Below are 16,846 nucleotides of genomic sequence, written 5' to 3' on the forward strand. Positions count from 1 at the left end.
TTTTGATGCTTCATGGAAAGGATTTAGGAAAGACCGGGGAGTTGTCTTATATTGTGTCAGGAGTGTAAGTGTTCTGAGTGTGTTGTCCTCGCCCATAGGCAGAACCTTACAGTGATTAGCTTCGTGTGCAGGCAGGAGCCCTGAGTCATGGCTCCCCTGTATCGGGTCCAATAATCAGGTAACTCTTATGGGGCTGTCCTGTGCCTCATAGTCAGTGTGCAGCACCCTTGACCTCTGCTTATTTGAAGTGAAGAACACTCCAGATGTTTCTAGATGTTCCTCGGGGAAGGGTGGGTGAGCAAAATCAGTCCCTATGAGACCCTGTCTGGTCAGTCTGCATCAGGTCCTTGCTGCAGAAGGAGGAGCCCATTAAAAATAGTAACACAAAACCCAACAAAGCAAAAACTCTCCTTCCCAAGTGAGTGTTGAGAAGCTCGGGAAGAGCTTTTTGACAAAAATATGTGTCTGGCTGGCCCCTGTCTTCAAAGCCCAGTTGGAATGTCTAACTTTCCATAAAATAGAATCATTAGGTATGGCTTTGTGCCATGAAACTCTTGGGAAGCTAATAAAAATGCTCCTGATTTGAGAAGCCGAGTGTGATTTGATGGATTGGGTCTGAGATGGCACATTGTGCGTCAGACAGGGCTGTGGGCTCCTGGCCTGCTTGTGGGCCGCCCAGGGTCCCCTTGCACCATTTGCAGGAGCCTCAAGCCCCGGGCCTGGGTCTCACATCTTCCTATTCGTCTCTGTCCATCAGTATCTGTAGCGTTCTGGCTGCACCTTTGGGGTCACTCGGTCCGCTTGGCTAGTGGGCGGCAGATGGCCTTTGATGGTTTGGCTTTCTGAAAGTCTCTGGAAGCCTGACAGGGGCACAATCCATCCCTATCATTTTCTTCTGACATCTAGCTTAGGGCAGGAGAGCGTGGTGTCAAATGAGTGAAATTAATAAGCACATTTCACACCATCATGCCGCACCATGCATTTTAGTGGAAGGTGAGCAGGGCAAGAGACTAGCTCGCCTGTAATTACCCAGCCTGCACATGGCCCTAGGCTCCTCTAAGAGCTTTCTGGGAGAGGGGTGGGAGTCCTCTCTTCCTCTAGCCTCTTCTGAGAAAAACATCTCATTCCCAAGAGCCCCGAGTTCAAGGGGAAAGGTGGAGAGGCAGGGTTAGAGGAGCTGCTTCCCTCTCTGTTCATCTGGAGCTCCATAGGAAGTCAGCAGAAGTACAGAGATGTTTGGGAAGGCTCCAAGAACTGACCAGAGCCTGAGGGAGCCTGTGGCAGCTGGAGACTAGACCACTCCCGATGTACAGTCTGTCTAGGATTAACCCCTCCCTCCCTCCCTCCCTCCCTCCTACCATGAGATACTCTGACCAGCTTCTTGCCATTACTCACCAGAGGTGCTGCAGGCCCTGAGCTGCAGGCTGCCATGAAAGGCTTTCTAGGTACTGCTGTTGCTTGAAGCTAAAAATGCTGAAAGTTCATTTATAAAAATGTAATTTAATGACTTCCCGTCTCTGGATGGACTGGGGGCGGGAGGTCATTAGCTGACGGTCTCCGTTCATTGTCCACATTCTGCAGTCCTCTGTGGACAGCCTCCCGTTTCCATCCTTCAGCCACATGCCAGGGTCTTGAGTGACAGGCTGATGGGACCTGCTCTCAGACTGGATGGAGTGTGTCTCAGGAAAGGGTAGGAAAGGCTCTGAAGCAAGACTGGGGGTCTGGAGTGAGAGAGAAGTGGAGTGAGAGAGCTGGGTGTGGATGGATGCCTCTGAGGAACAGAGTGGGGAGTGGGGCTGGACCTGACAGGAGGTCAGGGCAGCTCTCTCCCCCAGCATAAAGGCGGCAGGTGTCAGGCTGGTCTCGACACAAATCGGGAGGATTCCAGGGTGAGAGAGGGAACACGTGGGCCTGTTTGGTGGTCCCCCTTGCTTGGCTCTTACACTTTCCTGCTGCTGTGTGCTGGGAAGCCAGCCTTGGGGGTGACCTCACAGGCAGCATGTCACTTGCCCAGCCCCCCTCCCCCCTTCCCATCTCCTTTCCTTTCCATAGTGTTGAAGCTAATTAGGCAACAAGACGTTCCTTCAAAACTGCTGGTCTTGCATAATGTATAGATGCCCAGCATGTCCCAGGTGTCTCCAGAGTCACTGGAGCTGCCAATGTTTGAAACATCAGATGTAGGTGCTGTGGGTGCACTGAGACAAATCGGCTGTCCTCTGGGCAGTGGGTTGGGTTTAGGGATCAAAAGGACATGCAGGCTCAAAACTGGAAATCTGCAAATGAAGGGTCAATTGTCACCAAAGCAGGAAGAAGGAAGGAAGGAAGGAAGAAAGGAAGGAAGGAAGGAAAACCCAAAACCCCAAACCATCTGTTCAGTGCTGAAGCAGGGTCAAGAAAGCTTGTGTGTTTCCATAATGCTCAAAGAATTAAAACCCTCGGGAGAAGGGTAGTGAGCTCTTGCCTGAAGCGTGTGGTAGACATTAAGAGTGAGCCCCAGTTGTCCCTCTGTACTGACTGGAGCTGACACTCAGGTCTCTAGAAAGACCAGGTTATGGTAGGAGGCCCCTGACCCTCATGGCCAGAGGACAGTTGACCTCTGACCCACAGGTGCTCCACGACCTGTGCCACACTGCAGTGGGCGAGTGATAAGGGACATCTTGCCCCTGTGGGCCCTTGTCCCCCCTCAGCATGGCCCTGCTACAAGGGACTGCTCCTGAGCTAAGAAATGGGGACTTGGAGGGCCCCATACCCACAGCCCCTCATCAGAGGCCAGTTTCTTTTCAGATCTGAGCTTGCTTTGATAAAGGTAACAATGTTCTTTTTTGTTTTGATAGAAGATACTTTAAACCAAAATTTACTGAAAACACTGAAAGTAGTTTTATGAGTAGCTTGAATCTGGAAAACTTCTGTGAGCTGTCTCGGGACAGACCTGCACTTGAGAGGAGAACACACTTGGCGCTTGGTGGAGTGAGTGTAGTGACCGTCATTGTGACCATCATTGTGCATGAGGCCAGCAAGCCTGCCTCAGGAAGTCTGTCAGAAACTGTGGCTTCCTGTGGCTGCTGGGGAGGAGCTGTCTTCTCTTTGGGCCTCTCCTGCCCCCAGCCCTGCACTTCCAGGGTTGACCAAAGGCTCACTCAGACAATGGGGGACGGTGGCTTGATACTTCCTTCTGCTCACAGAAGTGTCTGCTTTGCTTTTGCTAAGACTCGTAAGAAATAAAGCCTCAGTTGTTAGGATTTTCAGAGAAGTTAGTTTTTCTTTTTTAAATTTGAAATTTGTTTTGAGGTAATTCTGTTTTCTTTTTCTTTTTCTTTTTTTTTTTTAAGATTTATTCATTTATTATGTATACAGAAGAGGGTGCCAGATCTCATTACAGATGGTTGTGAGCCACCATGTGGGTGCTGGGAATTGAACTCAGGACCTCTGGAAGAGCAGTTGGTGCTCTTAACCTCTGAGCTATCTCTCCAGCCCTTGAGGTAATTCTGGATTTGTATGCACTTTAAGAACTAATGCCACACTCTCAGCTTCTTGTCCAGGATCAAGTGGAGAGAGAGTACAGAGGTGCAGTGTTTGGAAACTCTAACACAGTTTCAGAACCAGGACTCCGAGTTTAATCAAATGGTGTGTGATCAGCCTGTCTAGTGTAATGGTTTTGGGCTCTGGGCCACAGGGGAGTGTCTGGTTGGCAGGTAGCTGACGTCTTGGGTGGCGGGAGCCTGATGCATGAGATCTGTGCTGCTAGTTTTTGTCACCTTGACATAAACCAGAGTCACCTGGGAAGAGGGGCCCTCAATAGAGGAGCTGCCTCCATCAGCCTGGCCTGTGGGCACATCTGTGGGACATTTCCTCTTCCTTTTTCAAATGTTTATTTATTATTTTTGGTCATATGTATGTGTCTGAGACAGAATGAATTTATGTGCTGTCCATGGAGTTACAGCTGGTTGTGAGCTACCTGCATGTAGGTGCTGGGAAGTGAGCCTGGGTCCTTGACAAGATCATTGCAAGGTGCCCTTAACCACTGAGCCTTCTTTCCGTCCTGGGGGGGCGAGCATATTCATTCTCATTCTCTCTCTCTTTCTGTCTCTCTGTCTCTGTCTCTTTCTCTCAAAAATGTTTGTTTAGTTTATGCGTATGGGCATTTTGCCTGCATGCAGGTCTGTGCACCAGGAGACCAGAGGATGGTGTTGGATCCCCTGGAGCTGGAGTTATAGATGTTTGTGAATCACCATGTAGGTGCTGGGAATTGAACCCAGAGTCTTCTAGAAGAACAGCCCCCAGTGCTTTTAACCACTGAGCCACATCTGTCAAGCCCCCTGTGGGGCATTTTCTTGATTAATGATTGATGTGAGAGGGCTCAACCCACTGTGGGAGGTGCCACCCCCCCTAGGCAAGTGATCTTGTGATCTATTAGAAAGCAGGCTAAGCAATCAATGGAGGCAAGCCAGTAAGCTATCTTTCTCCTTGGTCTCTGCTTCAGTTCCTGCCTCCAGGTTCCTGTTTCTGGCTCCTGCCATGGCTTTCTAGTTGATGGACTATTGCCTAGAAGTGTAAGATGAAATTGATTAATAATAATTGTTGTGGGAGGGCCCAGCCCACTGTGGGCAGCATCACTCCCAAGCATGTGGTCCAAGGGTTTTGTTTTATTTTTTCTTGTTTTTTGGAGACAGGGTTGGTGCCTGTCCTGGATCTTGCTCTGTAGACCAGGCTGGCCTCAAACACAAAGAGATCTGCCTGCCTCTGCCTCCCGAGTGCTGGGATGAAAGGCGTGTGAGCACTGCCTGGCCTCAAGGTTTTATAAGAAAGCAGGCTGAGCAGCACCCCTCTGAGGTTTCTGCTCCAGGTTCCTGCCTTGAGCTCCTGTCGTAACTTCTCTCAGTGATGGACTATAATTTATAAGTGATAAAATGAACCCTTTCCTCCCCGGGTTGCTTTTGGTCATGGTGTTTATCACAACAGAAGCCTGACTAGGAAAAACACTGTGTGAATTGATTATATAGATTACAGTATGCCATCTTTGGAGATTGGCTTTTATTCAGCCAAACTTCAGCTTCATTCTGCAGCGATTCTTCCTGAGAGCAGTGTCATGTGTTAGTAGTTCCTTTTGATAAGTAACCCAGGGTGTGGATGCACCATGCTGTTACTCACCCACTGAAGGGTATGGCCATCTGCTACGTTTGGAGCTATGGCAAGTGCAGTGCTCATGCAGACTCTTCTGTGGTCGTCAGCTTTTACACCTATAGCGTGAGAGCGTTTGCTCACTGTGCAGTAGTTGTGTGTTTAGCATTTGGAATACTAAGTGGCTGGCTGGTGTGGCGTATGGTGCAGAATGGTGCAGTTCCCTGTGTCTTTTCCCGCCCTTGTCGTAGGTACTTTTGCTGTCGCAGCCTCTCCTACAGGTATGCAGCAGTCACTTTCTAGGTGTCAGGGTTTCCTGGCGACTTGTGCTGTGCCAAGCTCTTCACAGGCCCACTCCCTGTCTGTGGGTCTCCATGCAGGGCTCTCTGTGTCATTTCTTAATTGACTTTCCAGAGTTCTTGACTTAGTTCATTTTTATAGAAGATGTGAACTTGGGTTGAGCTTCTCCCTTTGCCCCTTCGAAGACCAAACACACCGTTTGTGGAAAAGGTCTTTCCTTTTGAACCTGTGGCAGAAGGTGGTGGACTTGGGTGTGGTTCTCTGTTCTGTCCTTGTGTCTGTCCTGTTGCTAGTGCCACGTAATGTTGTTAGTCACGTAAAGTTGTATAACTAAGTCCTGAAGTCAGTAGAATGACCTCTCCCTCCCCCTCCCTTCACCCCTCTTTTGAGACAGGGTTTCCATGTAGCTCTGGTTGGCCTGGAACGTACTATGTAACCCTGACTGTTCTCAGTCTTGTGGCAATCGTTCCGCTTCGCCTCCCAGGTACAGTTTTAATTTGTTGTTTTATTGGTAGTTGTTTTTTTTTCAAGGTTGTTAGTGTCTGTCCTGTAACTTTTAGAATAGTATGGTTTATATCAACAAAAAATTCCCTTGTGAATTTGCTTTTTTTTTTGAGCTGAGAATCAAACCCAGGGCCTTGCGCTTGCTAGGCAAGTGCTCTACCACTGAGCTAAATCCCCAACCCTATTTTTTTTGTTGTTGTTGTTGCTGTTTTGTTTTTTGAGACAGAGTTTCTCTGTAGTTTTGGTGCCTGTCCTGGATCTTGCTCTGTAGACCAGGCTGGCCTCAAACTCACAGAGATCTGCCTGGCTCTGCCTCCCGAGTGCTGGAATTAAAGACGTGCGCCACCATTGCCCAGCCTCCCTTGTGGATTTGAAGGGCATTGATGTCAGATCTGTGTATGACTTGGACATCTTTATCTTCTAGATTGAGCTCTCTAATTCCTCAACCGTGGTACAGTATTCGGGTCTTCGGTTTCTTTCGTAGTTCATACTTTTTAAACATACAAATATACCCATGTTTGGGTAGATCTAAGTGTGGGTACTTTTTAGAATTTGCTTTTTTTAAATTTATCGTACATGTGGGAGTGAACCATACATAGTGCATGTGTGGAAATCAGAGGTTATTTGTAGGACTGTGTTCTGTCCTTTGCTTTGTGGTCCCTGACGTATGAACTGAGGTCATCAGGCTTGGCAAGTGGCTTTACCAACTGAGCCATCTTACTGGCCCCAGAGTATTCTGGTTTTTACCTGAATGATTATAGATTGAGTTGTACCTTTCATTTTGATATGTTAACTACTGTTACATAGCAATATCATTACTGCTTGTGGGTTTCTAACCAGCCTTTTATTTCCTGGTCTTGCTTGGTGCAGAAACAGGGTGGTGAGCTTAGCTACCCTTGTTCTGTTGATCATAGGGGAAAATACTATCAAGTATGTTGACTACACATCCTACTGTAGATATCTTTACCAATTTAGGAAGTTTCTGTTCATGTTTTTTTCTGAGAATATCATGATCCACAGATAAATTATTTTTCTTTATCCTGTTAACATGGCAGATTACATTGAATTTTGAACAGTGTGCACCCCTAAAATAAATCCCATTTGGTCATGATATATACTTGTATATTGGTGAATTCTCTTTGCTAGTTTTTTGGAGAATTTCTGTGCCTATGTTCATGAGGAATGTCGTATGCTGTCTCCTTGATTTTATACTATTTTTGTCTGGTTCACTAATTCTAGATTCATGGACTGATTAGAAAGTGTCTCTTATTCTACATTCTGAAGAGACTGTATAACTGGTGTTAATTACTCATTAAATGTTAAAAGCCTCCTGAGTCTGGAGATTTAACTCTTTCAAGTTTGAAAATTTCAAATTCAGTTTCCTTAATAGTCAGAGGGCTGTTCGTGTGCTCTTAGTGAGCTGTGGCAGCCTGCGGTCTTCAAGGAATTGGTTTGTGCCTTTGCGTTATCAAGTGTGCGCAGAATGTTCGTAACATTCCCTCATTCTTTTGACGTCTACAGAGGTTGTAGTGACTTTTTTTGTATTGATAATTTATGTCTTCTTTCTTAGCCTTCCTAGAAGTTAATCAGCTCTATTGATATTTTCCCCAAAACAACTGTTTCATTGATGTTTATATATTGATTTTTTTCTTTCAATTTCATTGATTTCTGTTATTATTTTCTTCTGTTTGCTTTGGGCTTATTTTGTTCATTTCTATATTCCCAAAATGGGAGCTTAATGGACTGATTTGAGACTTTTCCTTTTTATTTATTTTGTTAGCTCTTTGAGAATTTCATTTTTTATCCTATCATCCCTTCCCCAACTCCTCCAAGATCTGCTCTGCCTTCCCTTTGAGTCCCCACCCCCAATAAACCCATCAAGTCCAGTTTGTGCTGTCCAGTGGGTGTGTGGCCTTCCACTGGAGTGTGGTTGACTTACCAGAGGCTACAACACTCTCAGAAAACAGACCCTTTCTCTCCCAGTAGCCATCAGTTGCCAGTATCTCCTTGGCCAGAAGTAAAACACTGTGCACAGCTCCCCGCTCCAGGCATGGATCTGGGGTGACTTGCACTTGCGCAGGTCTTGTGCATGAGTTCATCTGTACAGCTGCCCTGCTGTGTGCTTTAGTCACCCACCCCTCTTCTGTGCAGATCCCCGAGTCTGGGAGGAGGGGTATGTACAGATGTCCATTTATGTCTGAGCAGCCCACGGTCTCCTGCTCTGCACCTGGACTGGTTGTGGTCTCTGTGTTAATTGCCATCTCCTGCAAATAGAAGTCTCTCTAATGAGGTCTGAAAGATTCTTAATCTTCTCTCAGATTTGTTTTGAAAGATGGGCTCTCACCCTGTACCTTAGGCTTGTGTGAAACTTGTAGTGATTCTCCTGTCTCAGCCTCCCAAATGCTGGAATTACAAGCGCAAGCCTCGTACCCCGCTTTCCCTCACTTCTGATGTGTTTTGTGTCCAGATCTACCTCTCAGCATTGCTCTCCTTGCTTCACAGATTCTCATGTTTTATTTACACTTTTATTTAGATGATTATTTGATACGCAAAGTATTTAAAACTTAGTTGCCAGATTTCTAGTTTGACTCCATTGTGGTTGGAGAGAACGCGGGTTCTGGTCCTTGGAAACCAGTAGAGAGGTCTCATAGCCACCAAAGGATCCAAGTGGTCTGTGCTGCAGGGCACGCGAAGCAGGCATGCTCCGCTGGTGGTGAAGTGCTCTCCGAAGGTCGAGTGGACGCTCTTGGTTGACAGTGTTCTCTTGTTACTCTAGATCCTGTTCATTTTCTATGGGGGGTCCGGCCAGTTTTTGAGAGAGCTGTGATGGAAGCTCTTACCATAATAACGGATTTATCTTTGTTTTCTTTTCGGCTCTGTCAGTTTTTGCTTTACAGATGTATTTTGCAGGACCATCCAATGGTCTTCTTAGTGGATTGACAGATGACTTCATCCCTTTTGACCATTAATTTCATTGTTTTATGTGAATATAGATATCTCTTTCAAGTAAGTACTTATATATCTTTTTCCACACTTTTATAGACACCCTGTCTATAGCCTTAGGGTTTCTGTCGCTGCAGTAAAACATCATGACCCTAAGCAACCTGAGGAGGAAAGGGTTTATTTTGCTTACATTTCCATATCATATTCATAGTTGAAGGCAGCCAGGGCAGGCACTTGAGGTAGGAACCTGGAAGCAGGAAGTGTTGCAGAGGCCATGGAGGAATGCTGCTTGCTGGCTTACTCCCTCTGGCTTAGTCTGCTCTCATATCGCATCCAGGACCATCTGCTCTGGAATGGCACTGCCAACAGTGAGTTGTGCCCTCCTACATCAATCATCAGTCAAGAAAATGAACCACAGGCTTGCCCATAGGTCAGTCTGGTGGAGACATTTTCACAGTTGAAGTTCCCTTTTCCTAAATAGCTTTGGCTTGTGTCAAGTTGATGTAAGATTAGCCAGCACATGTATTATATGTGTAGTCAGGATGGCCTCACATGCCTGCCTCTACTTCCTGAGTGTTGGAATTAAAGGCATATGTCTCCATGTCTTGCCTTTGAGACACACTTCTTAAGGGCAGATATGCTTATATCACTTTTTAAAATGGACTCTGCCAATCTCTAGACCTTTAATGGGTATACTTAGGCCATTTATATTTAATACAGATTTTGATATCTCAGTGCTTAACTAAACCATTTTATTTTTTGTTTTCCATTTTAGTCTTAGTTTTTGTTTCTGATTAGTTGAACATCTGTTGTGGTCCTATTTGGACTTATTGAAGTGTTTTGAGTGGTTGTTCTTTCTATCGGGGATTCTAGCCTATCCATCTACCAGTATCATTTTACTAGTTCTCAAGTGAAATATAGACCGATCCTCTCCTTCACCAGCCTTCACTAACAGCACAGCATCATCATCACATTTCCTGCACATGTGCTTCATGCCGTACAAGCCAGCATCATGTTCCTCACCACAGTGAATGTGATTGAGAACGTTCACGAGGAAGAAATCCATTTTCACTGACCTTGTTTTCTTCTTTCTGAGACTATCTTGTTGTGGAATAGTCTTTTTGTGAAGAAGTGTCACTTGGGTTGGTTTAATAAAAAGCTAAACAGCCAATAGCTAGGGAGGATTTGGGGGGCAGAGAGAATGCTGGGAAGAAGAAGGCAGAGTTGCCAGCCAGACATGGAGGAAGCAGGAAAGCAGGGTGAACAGTAAGTAGATGAGTTAAATGAGCCTCGGGGTAGCATGTAAATTAATAGAAATGTGTTACTTTAAGTTATTAGAGCTAGCTAAAAACAAGCCTAAGCTATTGGCCAAGCTTTCATAATAAGAAGTCACCGTGTCATTCTTTGTGAGCTGGAGGCCCAAAAAGAGAAGTCTACCTATACTGCCTTTATTTCCTCCTTTCCCTGAAGGAGACTTCACTGAAAGTAGAATGGCCCTTCTTTCTGGACACCATGATTTCTAATGAAAAATGGCTGAAGACCTTCCAGGGTGAGAGCTTTGGGATCCTCATGTGCTTATAAATAACCCTTCACCCATGGGCTGTAAGTAAGCCCAATAAACTCAGCAGTTCCCGCGGTGACCTTTGGTGGGACTGTGTTGTGGGGCCTTTCACAGAGGAGGACATGTTGTTTACATCTCCCCAGGAAAGAAATTCTCATGATTAAAATGTACTGTTGGTGAATCTGAGCACTGTTCTTTGCAACCATCATCACCACCAAAGGCTTCCTCCTGCCTCCCATTGTCTGTCCCACCCTCCCCATCCCCATCGGTAAGGAGGTGTTGTTGCTCCACTTCTACCTCAAGGACCATTTTCTAGAATATATATATGTGTGTCCATTCTTGTTTTTTCTCTCAATGTTTTTTATTGGCTTCCTCTCTTCTTCCCTCTCTCCCCCCTCCCTCCTTCTCTCCTTCTCTCCTCCCTGCCTCTGCCACCTTCCCCTTGCCCAGTGTAGTGTAGTTATTTGGTGATGCCCTCACATTGTAAAGACTGTTAGCAGTTTTGACTTGCCTAAGGAGTTGTCCTGCATTACATCTGTATGGAGCTGACCTGAGGTAGTGTTTGGATTGTCTCCAGTTTGGGCTATTCCGAGCAAAGCTGCTGTGAACATGTATAAACATGCATTCTTTTCCTTTGCTTAACACCCAGCACTGGAATAGCTGTAGCATTTATGTTTAGGGCAGTGACTTATTAGAGTTAATTTTTATGTATGGTTTGATGTGTGGGTCAAAGATCACTTGTTAGCCTATTGTTTATTATGTTGTAATATTTGAAGATTACAACACAACCCTGTTATCTAAAATCAGTTGCTTGATAGGCACTGATTGTACTGCTGTGCTGTTGGTCTGTCTGTCTTATCAGGCCTTTGGTGACCTTGGCTTGAGAGCCATTGTTGAAATGGGGTAGTCCTCAACTCTGTTCTCTTCAGTGTTTCTTTCATTGTCCTAGGTCTTTTGGATTCTAATAGAAGTTTAAGAATCCCTACATCAGTGTTTACAAATACTCTGCTGGGATTATGTTTGTGGCTGTATTAATATATGGTCAGTTGGCAGGCATTGGACATGTGAATGATTCTCGGTCTTTAGGTCTGTGAATATGGTATTTAAATCTTCAATTTTGCTACCTTTTCTTTTGCAGCGTACAGTGTGTCAGACCATTTGTCAAAGTTATCCTTAGTTATCTCATACTTTCTAAAATGCTACTTATTTTATTCTCATCTATAGGAATACAGTTGGCTTTTGTATCTTGATGGCCTTCTCCATTCCTATTAAATTAGTTCTTGCAGCTTTTAAAAACATTCCTTAAATATCTACATAGATGGCAATGATGTCTGAATAAAACGTTTTATTTCTTCCTTATTGCACATGCTTTTACAATTCCTTTTTCTTGCCTTATTGCACTGGCTAGCATGTACAGTGCACTACCAACTGACGGTTATGACTTCAGATTTTCTTGCCTTGTTCCAAAGCTTAGAGGAAAAGCCTTCAGTGTTTGACCATTTAAATATGGTATTGGCTGTAGGTTTATCTATAGATACTGTGTAGCAGAGAGTACCCTTCCAGAAAGCTTTAGTCTTACATAGGAAGTTAATTTTATCAAATGCTGTGGTGTTGGACATTTTTTCTTTAATTCTTGGTGTGGTGAAACACTTATGTTTGAGTGTTAAACTAAACTTGAATTCCTAAGGTAAATTCCATGTGGACATAAAAGATTGTCCTTTTTTGTTGTTGTTGTTTTGTTTTGTTTTTTGAGACAGGGTTTCTCTGTGTAGCTTTGCGCCTTTCCTGGAATTTGCTTTGGAGACCAGGCTGGCCTCAAACTCACAGAGATCTGCCTGGCTCTGCCTCTCGAGTGCTGGGATTAAGGCATGTGCCACCACTGCCCGGCTAAGATTGTCCTTTTTACATGTTGCTAGAATTGGGTTAAGAAATGTTATGTGAGACTAGGGATGTAATCAGTGGCTGAGCACTTATATAGCATGCATGAGACTTTGGAAAAGAAAAAAGAAAACAGAAATGTTATGTATACATTCATGAGAAATATGGATTACTGTGGCCTTCTGTTCTTATCTTTTTGTCTGACTCTGGTATTGTTGAAGGGTGTCACTTTGTTCTTTTCCAAAATGTAAATTTGGTAATTTTTTTCTTTAAATGTTTGTGGAATTTACCACTGGAAACTCTGTGGTGTTAGAATGTAGAAAGGTTTGTATTATGCTAAGGATGTAGCTCAGCAGTAGAACTCTTGCCTAGCATGTACAAGGTCCTGGGTTCAAACCCTCCAAGATAGATAGATGTACAGATACATTAAATAATTTGTAACACTTATTTTTTTTAAATAGAGTTACATTTTTTCAAAAGGGGGGAGTGTCCCTGAAATGTGTATGTACCTGTAGGTGACTGCAGGGCATTGAAAGCCCCCTGGACTGGAGTTTTAAGCAATTGTGAGTCACTGAATGTGAGTTCTGGGAACCAAATCTGGGTCCTCTGCAAGAGCAGCCAGCCTCTTCAGCCCATGTTAGCTGTTCTTGATGAGTATCAGTAGTTTATGTCTAACAAGACATTTTCCAATCAATTAGGTCTTCTAGTGTCTAGGTATAAAGTTCTTCATACTGTTATCTTATTTTGTTTCTTAGTTTTTATAAGATCTGTTAGTTGCTTTCTTTTTAATTCACAATAATGATAATTGAAGTTGTCCCTGTTTTCTTTTTCCCCCTCCTTGGAATGTATGGAATCTGTCAATTTATTTTCTCAAAGCCCCAGCTTTTAGTTTTGATGTTTCTTTTTTCTCTTTTCTGTTTTATTGTTTTCTTCTTACTATCTTTAGACTTAGTAGTCTGGCGTCTAAGAGGGAGTTCTGTCCCACTGACCTCCTCCTGAGCTCTGCATTGGCTGTATTCCTTTCTCGTATGTGATCATGTCATAGAGAACTTTAATTCATTTACGAAGCTGTCCAATACCTTTATATTTTTCTCTTGATCAGTGTCTTATTTCAATGTGTGCTATTTTGTTTTCACATTTGGGGATTTTTTTTAGACATGTGCACTATTGACAACTTGCTCTGTTTCAGGTGGCCAGAGAACATAGAGTAACTGTTGGAAGCCTTCTCTTGGAAACTTGATAGTTGATATTTTTAAATATTATGAGCTGTGTGTGATCTCTATGGCCGATGATTATGTATTTAACCCTTAAGGAGTATAAAAACCACCTGCAAATCTCAGGCTGTCCACAGGCTGCAGGCTCTATTTTTCCTGTCCTTTAAGCTGCATGCAGACCCCAGGCCCTCCAGGTAATCAAGGCAGCCAAGGCAGTTAGAGCCAGATAAGGGTACAGCAGGATGGGGAAGACACACCTAAACTCTACTCCTGTCCAGGGCCGTGTGTCTGTGGTCACTCTCCCATCCAGTGCCTCTGTGGCTCCTGTCAGGAAGCTTCCCTCACATAACCCTCTTGTGGGATGATCTTAGTCACACAGTATACCCCGTGTACAGGTCACATATTAACCAAGTGTCCTTGTGACTTTTCTGTTGCTGTGATAAGCGCTATGACTGAAAGCATCTAGGGAGGAGGAACTTTACTTTACTGGTGACAGTTCAACATCAGGGAAGCCAAGGGAGGAACTTGAGATGGGAACTGAAGCAGAGATCACGGAGGAGTGCTGCTACTGACCTGCACCCCTGACTTGCCCAGCTGCCTTCTTACACAGCCCAGACCCAGAGATGGTGCTGGCCATGGTTGGGTGGTTGGAAGGCTGGGCCCTCCTACATCAATGAGCAATTAAGAAAAAGAGGCCAGCCAGGCTGATGGAGGCAGTTCTTCAGTGGAGGTCCCTATTCCCACCTGTGCCACACTGACCACTAAAGCTAGCCATGACACTGAGCCTGCTTTCTTGAGATGCAAGAAGTAGTGCTCTTGGAAACCTTTGGAAGAGAGGGGCTGCCTCAGCCCCTACTGTGTGTGGCATTATGAAAGACCTTTTACTTGAAAAGGACTGATGTGTGTTCTCCTCTCCCTCCTCAATTATCTAAGAGCCTGCACTGTGATCTGTCTTGGAAAACACTCTAGTGTATCTTAGCACAGTTTCTACAGGCATTAGCAAGGCCTAGTGGGTTGATGGTATCATTTATGTCTTCTGTATTCCTACTGATTTTCTGTCTGTTTGTTTTTTTAATTATCAAGAGACAAGTACTGGATCTCTGACCATAATTGTGGATTAGTCTGCTAGTTTTTAGTTCCTTCTTTCTGCATTTTGAAGTTCTGTTGTTAAGCACATAAACGTTAGAATGGATATACCATTCTTATTGGTTGACCTCTTACCATTTTAAATGACTCTTTACTTTGCCAATATTTTTTTGCTCTGAGGAGTATTTGGGGGTATATTAATATCCAACAGCAGCTTTCTTATGAGTATTGGCATGGAGCACCCTTTTCCATGCCATTCCTTTGAATCTATCTGTTTTATGTTTAAACTGGGATTCTTATAAACAGTATATTACCCAATCTGACTATTTCTTCTTTAGATCACTTATATTTAAAGTAGTTATTGAAGTGTTTGGATTTAACTCCACTTAATTGGCTTTTTGTTATCTTTTGTTCCCCCTCCCCCATCTGCTGTTGGTTTCTGTGGTGATTTGAATGAGTAACGACCCCCCTAGGCTCAGGTCTGTGAACACTTGGTTCCCAGGTGGTGGACATACAGCCTTCCTGGAGGAAGGACATCACTGTGGCAGACAATGAGGTTATCGAGCCGAGCCGAGCCGAGCCGAGCCGAGCCGAGCCCTGTGGTCAGTTCTCTCTTTGTGCCTGTGTCTGAAGATGGGAGCTTAGCTTCCTCCACTGCCTGGCTGCTGTGGCCTAGCCTCCCACAGTGGTGGACTCTCCCCTGGGACTGTAAGCCAAAAGGAACTGTCCTAAGTCACTTTGGGCATGGTGCTTTATCACAGCAGCAGAGGAGAGGCCAGTATACTTTCCTTTTTCCCCTTTTCCCACTGTCTTTCTTTCTCTCTTTTTTCTTTTAGTGCTGGGACTAAAGCTTAGAGCTTAGCTCGTTCTGGGTAAATTTTCTACCACTAAGCTATATTCCCCACAGTCCCACATGTTTTAAATTACTTTATCCCATTTTATTTCCTCTCTTATCTTACTATATGGATTTTAAAAGTGATTTATTTATTTTTATTTTATATGTATGAATGCTTGCCTACATGTATGTATGTGCCTGGTGCCCATGGAGGCCAGAATTTGGTATCAGATTTCCCTAAACTGGAATAACAGATGGCTGTGAGCCTGAGTGTGGGTGCTGGGAGCTGAACTGGGGTCCTCGGGAACCAGCCAGTGCCCTTACTGCTGAGCTATCTCTGCAGCCCAGTGGCTTTTTCTTTCTCAGTTACTCTGGGTTCACAGCACACACCTTAGAAGCAGTCTGCCGTTGACAGACAGCACAGTGGTGTCTGTCCTGTCTTTAGATGCTGTGATTACAGGACATTTCCCTCTATGCATGCCATAAACCCACAATGCATGGCTATCAGTTTTTATTTAATATTTTTATTGTCTTATAGAAAAGACTTAAACAGTGAATTCCTTATCGCTATCCTTATATTCCATATCTTGTATTCATTGCTGTGTGTCCAGTTTTCACCAAATGTGACTCTCCTTCAACCTGGAGAATGGCTGGGGAGAGGACTTCCTGTGTTGTCTGCTGGCACCGTAATGCCCCATCTTTTGCATGCCTGGATACAGTCTATTTTCCTCTATTATTGGAAGGACGTTTTCCTGTGGATTCTTACTAGCATTTTCTTTCACTGTATTGAAGGTGTGGCTCCATTATCTTTCAGCATGTGTTGTTCCTTATAAAAATTATCTGTCTTTTTTATTTTAATTTTTATTATTTTTTTAAGATTGTTTGAGACAGGGTCTCTCTGTATAGCCCTGATTGTCCTGGACTAGCTCTGTAGACCAGGCTGACCTCAGACTCACAGAAATCCACCTGCCTCTGCCTCCCGAGTGCTGGGATTAAAGGCGTGCACCGCCCCAGCTTGACTTACATTCCTCTGTCTTCTGTTTGTTTTTTTTTACCCCCCCCCCCCACACACACACTAGATAAAACATTTTCCTAAGGTTACTCTGCCTGCCAGTTGTTTATCTAGGATCTGTGAGTTTATAGTCATTAAATTTGGAATATTTCTGGTCGTTGTATATATAGGTCTTTCTCAGCTCTTTTCCTGGGGGCTCTGGTGACGTGTGTCTCTGACCACTTCATATTGTCTCGTGGCTTAAGTGTCTAGGGAAATATATAGAAAGAAGCAAGGACAAAATCAGAATAAAATAAAGAGAGACTACTGTTAATTGAGAATTGAGTCTTTGTAAAGAGCACAGTAAACTAGAAAATCTCATAGTAAAAGGAAACTAAGCAAAATACAGATCAAGA

At 44.2% G+C, this 16,846-nt stretch overlaps 1 protein-coding gene across 1 annotated transcript in view; it reads left to right on the forward strand.

The window, feature by feature from the left end:
* The window catches only part of Mvb12b (multivesicular body subunit 12B), a 163,185-nt gene that overhangs the window by 13,675 nt on the left and 132,664 nt on the right, over positions 1-16,846 (forward strand). The window lies entirely within an intron of this gene.

The sequence above is a fragment of the Onychomys torridus genome, chromosome 4 (assembly GCF_903995425.1).
Source record: "Onychomys torridus chromosome 4, mOncTor1.1, whole genome shotgun sequence".
Classification (NCBI taxonomy): Eukaryota; Metazoa; Chordata; class Mammalia; order Rodentia; family Cricetidae; genus Onychomys; species Onychomys torridus.